Raw genomic sequence first — 8,611 nt, forward strand, 5'->3', positions numbered from 1 at the left:
AGCGGGGTATGAGAGTAGATTGAGAGGAAGAAGGAGTATTCTTACGAGAAAGATGTACATTTCCTCACATAATCACTCATATTAGCATAGATTAGCTTAGTAATTAGCATGGTAGAGGAGATGAGCATGCATTGAAGCTTGGCTCTTGATTTGGTTTGCATCACAAATCCAAGAGTTGTTGATGTAGGACTTCCTTCTCACAAGCTTGGAGTAGGTGATAAGATTTCCATTAAAGCTTGAGAAGGAGGGAGAGTCTTCTTTACTTCACACATGAGATTTTGTGAGTGTGTGTGTGTTAATGCCTTCCAAAAATCAGCCCCCTCTCTCTCTTGGTCGACACCTCTTTGCTAATTGCTCTTGCTAGCATCCTATTGGACCTCCCCAGGCTTTAGCCAATGGTAATTAAGCAACTTAAATGATAGCCTTCTGACATGTGTCACCCTTTCCCCTTTTGTGAGAGCTTTATGTAATTATTTAATTCAACTAAACTCTCATTGGATCCCTTTGGCTCCTGGACAATACGAATCAGGCAAGCCATTGGGCTGCTGAATGCTCATTGGTCCCCTTGGGAGACTGTCCAATAGTCGTCTAGAGCGCTTAATTCTTATTGGTTCTTTCATTAAGTGTTTTTAAATTAATTAAACTAGATTTACTCTAGCCGAATTCTCATTGGTCCACCTCTAAGGCCATCCAATAGGAGTTGGGTACACCTTGTGGGCATCTGGGCTAGGGAGCTGACATGTGTCCCTCATTCCCTTTGTGTAAAGGGAGCTTGTGTGTGTGTGTGTGTGTGTGTGTGTGTGTGTGTGTGTGATTTTATCTCTCATCCCCTAATTGCAAGGCTCGCCCCCTCCTATGTAGGGATTGCTAAAGACTTTTGGGACAAAGCATCCAATTCCCCCAATGTTTGACCTTTGGACACAACCTTTGAATTTTGGAACCTTAGCATTTTGGAAGTCTTAATGGGCTGAGCCTTAGGGTCTTTTAAGCCCATTGTTGCGCATGGCTCTTTTATAGATGGCCCCCCCTTTGGATCCCTATTTTCCCTCCTTTGGATCCCTACTATGGCCGGTCTGCCGTCTTAACCAATATTCTAGCTTTTTCTCCCCTAGCACTTCCCCATATTAAATGATCAATTTAATATGAGAAAATCATTTAGGAGAATTAGATATTGATTATTATGACAACCTTGGTCGAAATCCAAGAGGAGGAAACTCATCACAAAGGATATCCTCTATGCCATGCTTGGGGAAAGGTAAGAGAATATGATGCTTTTATTGTCTTTGACCCTGGTTCTACCCACAATTTTATATCTATAGAGTTGGCCGCCAAGCCTACAAGATGGGAGATGTCCTACCCACAGACGGTGCTTTCAAGGGGCAAGAAGCTTCAATCACTTGCTTAATTGGTAAATTGAGGCTCCATGTCCAAAGCTATGTGGACAAAGAGAACTTCTTTATCTCTCCTCTCAAGCATGAGGATGTACTACTAGGGGCACCATGGTTTGATCGCATGGTTGCCAATGTTGAATTCCCTGAAAGGAGAATCTCCTTTAAGTTCAAGGAAAAAGATAAGTATATAGATGCTAAGGAAGTGGGTACATACACAAGCTTTCAACAAGTCAATTAAGAGCTCTATTTCCATGTACATGATTCTTGTTAAAGATTTTCAAAATGAACCTAATGTTTTAGCAAACGAATTTATACACAACCAAAAGGAATTAGAGTTATCCAAATTTCTCAAGGGGTTTCAAGATGTCTTTATTGACGACATCCCTTGTGAGCTACCTCCTAAACGAGGCAATGATGGCCATGCAATTGAATTTCTTCCAGGAAGTTCACCGCCTAACAAACCTCCTTATAGAGTTTCTCAAGCTCATCAAGAGGAGATTATGCGGCAAGTGCATGAGTTAGTTGAGAAGGGCATGGTTAGGCCTAGCTCATCTCCATTTTGTTCTCCTCTACTACTAGTGCAAAAGAAAGAGGGCGCATATCATATGTGTGTCGACTATAGATCACTAAATAGGATCACTATCAAAAGTAGGTTTCCCGTTCCACAGGTAGAAGACCTATTTGATAAGCTACAAGGGTCCACCTACTTCAGTAGGATTGACCTAAAAAGTGGCTATCATCAAATAAGGATAGTTGATCAAGACATTGTAAAGATTGCATTTTGCACTAAGTTTGGTCTTTATGAATACTTTGTCATGCCTTTTGGCATGACCAATGCACCAACCACATTCAACCGCTTGATGGAGAAGCTATTGAGGACTCACCGAACCTTTACTGGAGTGTTCTTTGATGATATCATTAGCTACTCTAATTCATTAGACGAACACAAGCAACACCTCGAGGTAATATTTCAAGTTCTAAGAGAGAATAACCTTTATGTTACACTACAAGAGGCTCTTCACATTAGCGACGCTCACACAGCGACGCTCAAAAAAAAAAATTCCCGGCGTCGCTATGAGCGTCGCTATGAGCGTCGCTATGAGCGTCGCAAATTTCTTTGTAAATTTGCGACGCTCATAGCGACGCTCATAGCGACGCTAGCTGGGGTAAAAAAAATAACCGAGCGCACCCAAAAACTCAGATCTCAGATCTGAGTTTTTCGGCGCCCTCAAGCAAAGAGCAGGTAACGCTCTCCCTCACTCTCTCTCTCTCTCTCTCTCTCTCTCTCTTTTTCTTTTACACACACACACACACACACACACACACACACACACACACACACACACACACACACACACACACACACACACACGAGGAGAGGAAGGAGAGCCAGGTATGCTCCTTCCCTCTCCTCATTCTCATGTTCCCTTCCCCTCTTTCTCTCTCCCTCTCTCTCTCTCTCACACACACACATACACACACACACATAGTGTTTTTGAGAGAGAGAGAGAGAGAGAGAGAGCGAGAGAGAGTGCAAAAACGCACACACATACATAAACAAAGAACGCACACACACATTGAGAGAGAAAAAGAGAGAGAGAACATGCATAAACAAAAAACGCACGCATTGAGAGAGGAAAAGAGAGAGAGAACATGCATAAACAAAAAACGCACACATTGAGAGAGGAAAAGAGAAAGAAAACATGCATACGATCCAAAAAAACGCACACACATTGAGAGAGAAAGAAAGAGAAACTAAGGGAGCGTCGTAGGAAACTAATTAAAATTAAAAGACCTAAAGATCTAGCCGACGAGGAGTTGAACTGAAGACCTATTATTCAAGAGAGAAATGGCATAATCAATCTATCATACTTGGCATGGGTGATAGAAAGGTTATACCATTTATCTCTTTTTATTGGCACACACATCCACACATGCGCACACACACAGGAAGAAGAGAGTTATAACGTCGTAGGAAACTATCTTAAAAGACGTTAAAGATTAGGTTATATGTAGACTTACATTAAATTAGATTTAGGTTTATTTTTAACTAGATTTACGTTTATTTAAGCTAGATTTAGATTTACGTTATATTAGATTAGATGCGGGTCTCCATAGACTGCGATGCCTGCATGAAGCGGGTGAAGAAAGCCCTCAATGGAATATAGGGTATTGCTGCCTTCACTCATGGTGGGCTCCGTCGATCCAAAAGTACTGGTGAAATGTCTTCAGAAGATAGGGAAGAAGGTGGATCTTTAGGGCGGCAAGAGTCACTACATCCCCGACACAATGACCATCTAGACAACCTCTAGTCATTAGACTTACGTTAAATTAGATTTAGCTTTATTTTTAGTTAGATTTACGTTTATTTAGATTTACGCTTATTTACGTTAGATCGAGTCCACGCAAGAATTACTTACGGTTTAGGGTTTAGAGTTAGACGAACAGTGAAAAGATCTACTGTGAAAAGATGTTAAGATGAAGTGAAGTGCTACAGCTAGAGAAGAGGCAAAGGGATTTTGTCCACTACATGCAGTATCATGTAGACGTGGGTGTCTAGATTTCTTATACCCACAAATATAGGTATTGACCAATAAAGACGAGATTATAACCCGGTGGTTCTGATCTCCGTGCACCTCTAGACCGAGGTGTGCGGGGATTGGACATGACTAGAGAATGTGAGGTAAAGAGAGAGAGAGAGAGAGAGAGAGAGAGAGAAAGAGAGATAAGACGAAGAATGCCAATAGAATATTAAATTTGTTGTCCAGGTTATAAGTTTTTTATCCTCATTATGAGTAGCGACGAGGATGTGGGACCGTCCAATCGAAACACCTATCTCTCAACGAGGGTCTTATGTCCTTGTAATCAATGCAAGCATGCTGTGCGACGGACAAGACGTGTTTCTTTGCAGCACGTTCGCGAATTTGGCGAGTTCGATCCATCTATTATAGATCGAGTTGTTGCCAATTATAACTCGTCGGACTCTGACGCTGGCCAACAAGCAGCAATCTTGCAACCCAATAGACATATTCGCAGGCGCTTTGGTCAAGCAGCATATGTGAGGCCACAAGATGTAGCCTCTGACAGCTCGGGGGATGATCATGCAGAGCACATTCCCAACGAGGCAATGTTTGAGCCCGAGATTGATGAAATGATCGAGACGATCATGGATTCAGAAAGGCTTATCTATGATGATATGAAAAGTGAAGCCGATACATCATTGTATAATGGAGCACGTATGTCTAGATTGAAAGCACTCCTGGTTCTTCTCAACATGCAGGCAAAGTTTGGATGGAGTGACACTAGCGTCACAGCGCTTTTCAGGTGATCTATTACAATTAGTTTACTTTAATAGAACTCTAAATGTATAATGATCTGATAGATTTTTACACGACTGTATCATATTTTTATGTTGTGTAGATTGCTGAAAGAGCACATTCTACCAGCTGACAATGTGATGCCAGATTCCCGAGATGAAGCAAGAAAGATTTTGCGAAACTTGGGGATGGATTACAATTCTATCCACGCTTGTCCTAATGACTGCATTCTTTTCAGAGGGGAATACACAGACATGGAGAAGTGTCCGAAATGTGATTCCAAAAGATATCGAGTAGATCTCCACGGGACAAAAATTCCACAAAAGGTTTTGCGACATTTTCCTTTGCTTCCTCGCATCAAGAATTTCTTTGAATGTAAGTCCATGGCCGCCCTAGCATCATGGCATGAGGAGAATAAATCTTCGGATGGTGTGCTACGAATTCCTGCAGATTGCGCAGCCTGGAAACATATAGATGGAACATGGTCGGATTTTGCCAGGGAAGCTCGAAATTTGCGCTTAGGCCTGGCTATGGATGGCGTAAATCCATTTGGTCAAAGATCAACATCTTACAGTGTATGGCCCGTTGTCATCGTCAACTACAACATTCCCCCGTGGTTGACTACGAAGAAGGGGCACCTATGGCTAAGCTTGATTGTGCCAGGGCGATATAAAGTGGGGAATATGGATGTGTATCTTCGTCCACTATTGGAAGAGCTACAACAATTGTGGATTGGCATAGAGGTGGTGGATATGAGCCGACACACAGGACGACGGAATGCTTTGATCAGAGGTATTCTAATGTGGACCATGCATGACTATCCCGGGCTAACAGAATGCTCAGGTGATCTATTGACACTCCTCTCTCAGACACTGTAAATCTTGTTTTTCCCCATAGTTGATCTATTATCATGTGTATACATGCAGGGCTTCAAACAAGCGGATACAGAGCATGTGTCACATGTGGACCTAGACTGAATGCACGTAGGGCACCCTCACTGAAGAAGCAAATCTACGAAGGTCATCAAGCGTATCTTCCGGAGAATCATGTGTTACGCGACGGCTTTTTGGGAAGAGAGCCACCAAGGATGTCTGCACAAGCATGGTTAGAGCAGAAGGAGATGTGCGATGACGGATTGCCTCCAGGGATGAAGAGACTATCTCTATGGTACGAGTTACCATACTGGCCCCGACTCGTGATCAATCACTTGCTCGATCCAATGCACATATTCAAGAATGTGGGTAATCTACTATGGGACCATTTGACCGGCAAGAAAGATACTTTGGGAGCCAGAGTTGACCTTAGAAATGTGGATCGTATGGAGCAATATTGGCCGCAAACAGCGTCTGATGGATAGATAAAACTTCCTAAAGCACCATGGATTTTCACAGGAGCCCAAGAACGCAAAGTAAAAGAGGCCATTCGATCTTTGCGGACCCCCACTGGCGTAATGCACTCGCTCCGAACGTGTTTTACTAAAGAAGGAAAGCTTACCGGTTTGAAGTCACACGATTGGCATAAAATGTGTCAGGTACGTTCATAGTGGACTTTAATATCATTGCATAAAATGTGGACTTTAATATCATTGCTGCACATACTTTACAGTTTATTTTACCGGTTGCCATTGAGGGATGTTTGTCTCTCGACATCCGTAACACAATCTACAAACTTGCAAAGCTGGTGCAATGGATCTCACAAAAGGAGATCGACGTAGACTCCATACCATTCGCCAAACTAAATGCTGCGGAGCTTGTGTGCATGTTTGAGAAACATTTTCCTACTACAATACTAACCATTCAGGTGCATCTTCTTATTCACATAGTTGATGAGGTGGAAATAGCTGGCACAGTTCATTCCAGATGGATGTTCTTCTTAGAGCGTTTCATGAAAACGCTTAAGGGATATGTGCGTCAAAAGGCACGTCCGGAGGGTAGCATGGCAGAAGGTTGGTTGGTATCAGAGTCCCTAGTGTACATTGGAGAGTGGCTAGACGGATTTGATAAATCCCGGGACACGCTATGGCGAACCATAGATGATGAGCGCATATCTGGGATTGTCATGTGCAATCTCGGTGTTGAGAAGAAGATGACGGAAGATCTAGAGGCTAAAATCAACCGATTTTGCATGCTTCACAATCCAGTGATGCAAAAGTGGATTTCACAATATGAGGATGCAAAGCAAGAGCGACAAAGGGCACGAATCGAGTGGAGACGGGGAAGACGACCACCGATGCACTATCCAGCGGTTCTGGAGAGCCTACCAACCTTCATGAGCTTAAGATGGTTGCACAACCAATTGAAAAGCGCACAACAATGCGGTGACGAAGTGACTGAAGAAGAGTGGGAGTACTCTCGGGGTTGCGCGACCAAGGTAAGTTTGCAATGTACGACTAGCAAGTGACTTTATTTATAAACGTTTGAACGGCCACTCATAATCTTTGTTCGTTGTAGTATAAGTCATACACAGCAGCATGGTGTAAAGGTCGACATTTTAGGGTGGAACGAATCGACAAAAAGCGTTTTACTCAAGATTGTGGAATCATGGCAAAATTTGAACAGTCTAGTCGCGCATGCGTGGTCTTTGCTCTCAGCTGTTTAGACACTATATACTAAACAAATGGAGTGAAGTACCAAGTGATTTAAAAAACAGAGTCATCAGCATACTTCATGATGAGTTTCCCGTTCCAACACGGGATCAGCGCTTCAATGAAGACCTGATGAAGATTCGAATGCGCGAATACTGCAAACACAAGCGTTCCGAAGTGCAAAAAGCAATCAAGAATGGGTGGAATAGGCCAGATTGGCTGGCCAAAGAAGATCGGAAGAATGCGAAGAAAGCAGCGCGCGAGAATCCCGACAAGTGGAAGCAACAAAAGGATGCAGCCAGAGCGCGAGTAGAGGCAGGGAGCTCGCACCACTTGGGGAGCGGTGGATGGGCATCATTTGAGGCCGATTTTGTAAGTCTTTTCACATTGCTCTTTATGCATGTTCGATAGTTTAGGGTTTATGAGTTTTTTAGTTCTAACATAATGAAATCTTTGTATGTTTTGACAGTGGTCGATGACAGGACGTGATCCCACACCGTACGAGCGCGAGTACGCAGGCAGGAAGGGCTTAAACGCACTGATGGACATTCTCAGTTCTCGCGGCGGCATGGTTAGTATTAGGGTTTACTCTTTTTTATTTTTTGTATTGTTTTATAAATGTCGTTATATGTTTATATTTACTGAAAACTGTCTTATTGTCTTTTTTTGCAGAATCCGACAGATACGCCGCTTGGACGCGATGAGACGTCTGATTAGACGACGTCAGTTTAGCCGTAGCTAGATAGCATTAGTTTAGGGTTTCTCATAGCTTATGTATCATGAGACGGATTTTATACGTCTTTTTGAACCATGTATATTATTACATTTGTCACCGCAATTCCTTTTGCCAATCAATTCTTTATGCCTATGATGTTGTACAATTGTCATTATTACATTTGCCAATCAATTCAGTTTGTCTATGATGTGTACAATTGTCAATTTTGCAAACAATGCGTCTTGTGGGTGACTATTTTGGGTCTATTATTTACCTTTGCACTTTTTTTAAAAAGTGAATCAAGTACAATATGGTTGATGGGTGGCAGGGCATTCAATGCCCTGCCACCAAAAAAATATTCTCTCAGGCGTCGTTATAAGCGTCGCTATTTATGGCTCTGTAGCGTCGCTATATGCGTCGCTATACTCTTCTGTGAGAGCGTCGCTATCTGCGTTGCTATAGGCGTCGCTATATAGCGACGCCTATAGCGACGCAGATAGCGACGCTCTCGTAGCGACGCTGTTAGCGACGGTTATAGCGATGCCGGGGGTTATAAAAACCCAGTGTATTTCCGTCGCTAAGAGCGTCACAAGAGCACACAACC

The 8,611-nt window shown here is 42.9% G+C and overlaps 1 long non-coding RNA gene across 1 annotated transcript; it reads left to right on the top strand.

The window, feature by feature from the left end:
• Positions 1-7,527: 7,527 nt before the first annotated feature.
• On the top strand, positions 7,528-8,090 carry LOC147444578 (uncharacterized). Its single transcript, XR_015190124.1, has 3 exons — positions 7,528-7,664; positions 7,762-7,863; positions 7,965-8,090. It is a non-coding gene; the product is annotated as an uncharacterized LOC147444578 (long non-coding RNA).
• The last annotated feature ends 521 nt before the right edge of the window (positions 8,091-8,611 follow it).

This window comes from Adiantum capillus-veneris, chromosome 13, assembly GCF_014529385.1.
Source record: "Adiantum capillus-veneris isolate H3 chromosome 13, ASM1452938v2, whole genome shotgun sequence".
Taxonomy (NCBI): Eukaryota; Viridiplantae; Streptophyta; class Polypodiopsida; order Polypodiales; family Pteridaceae; genus Adiantum; species Adiantum capillus-veneris.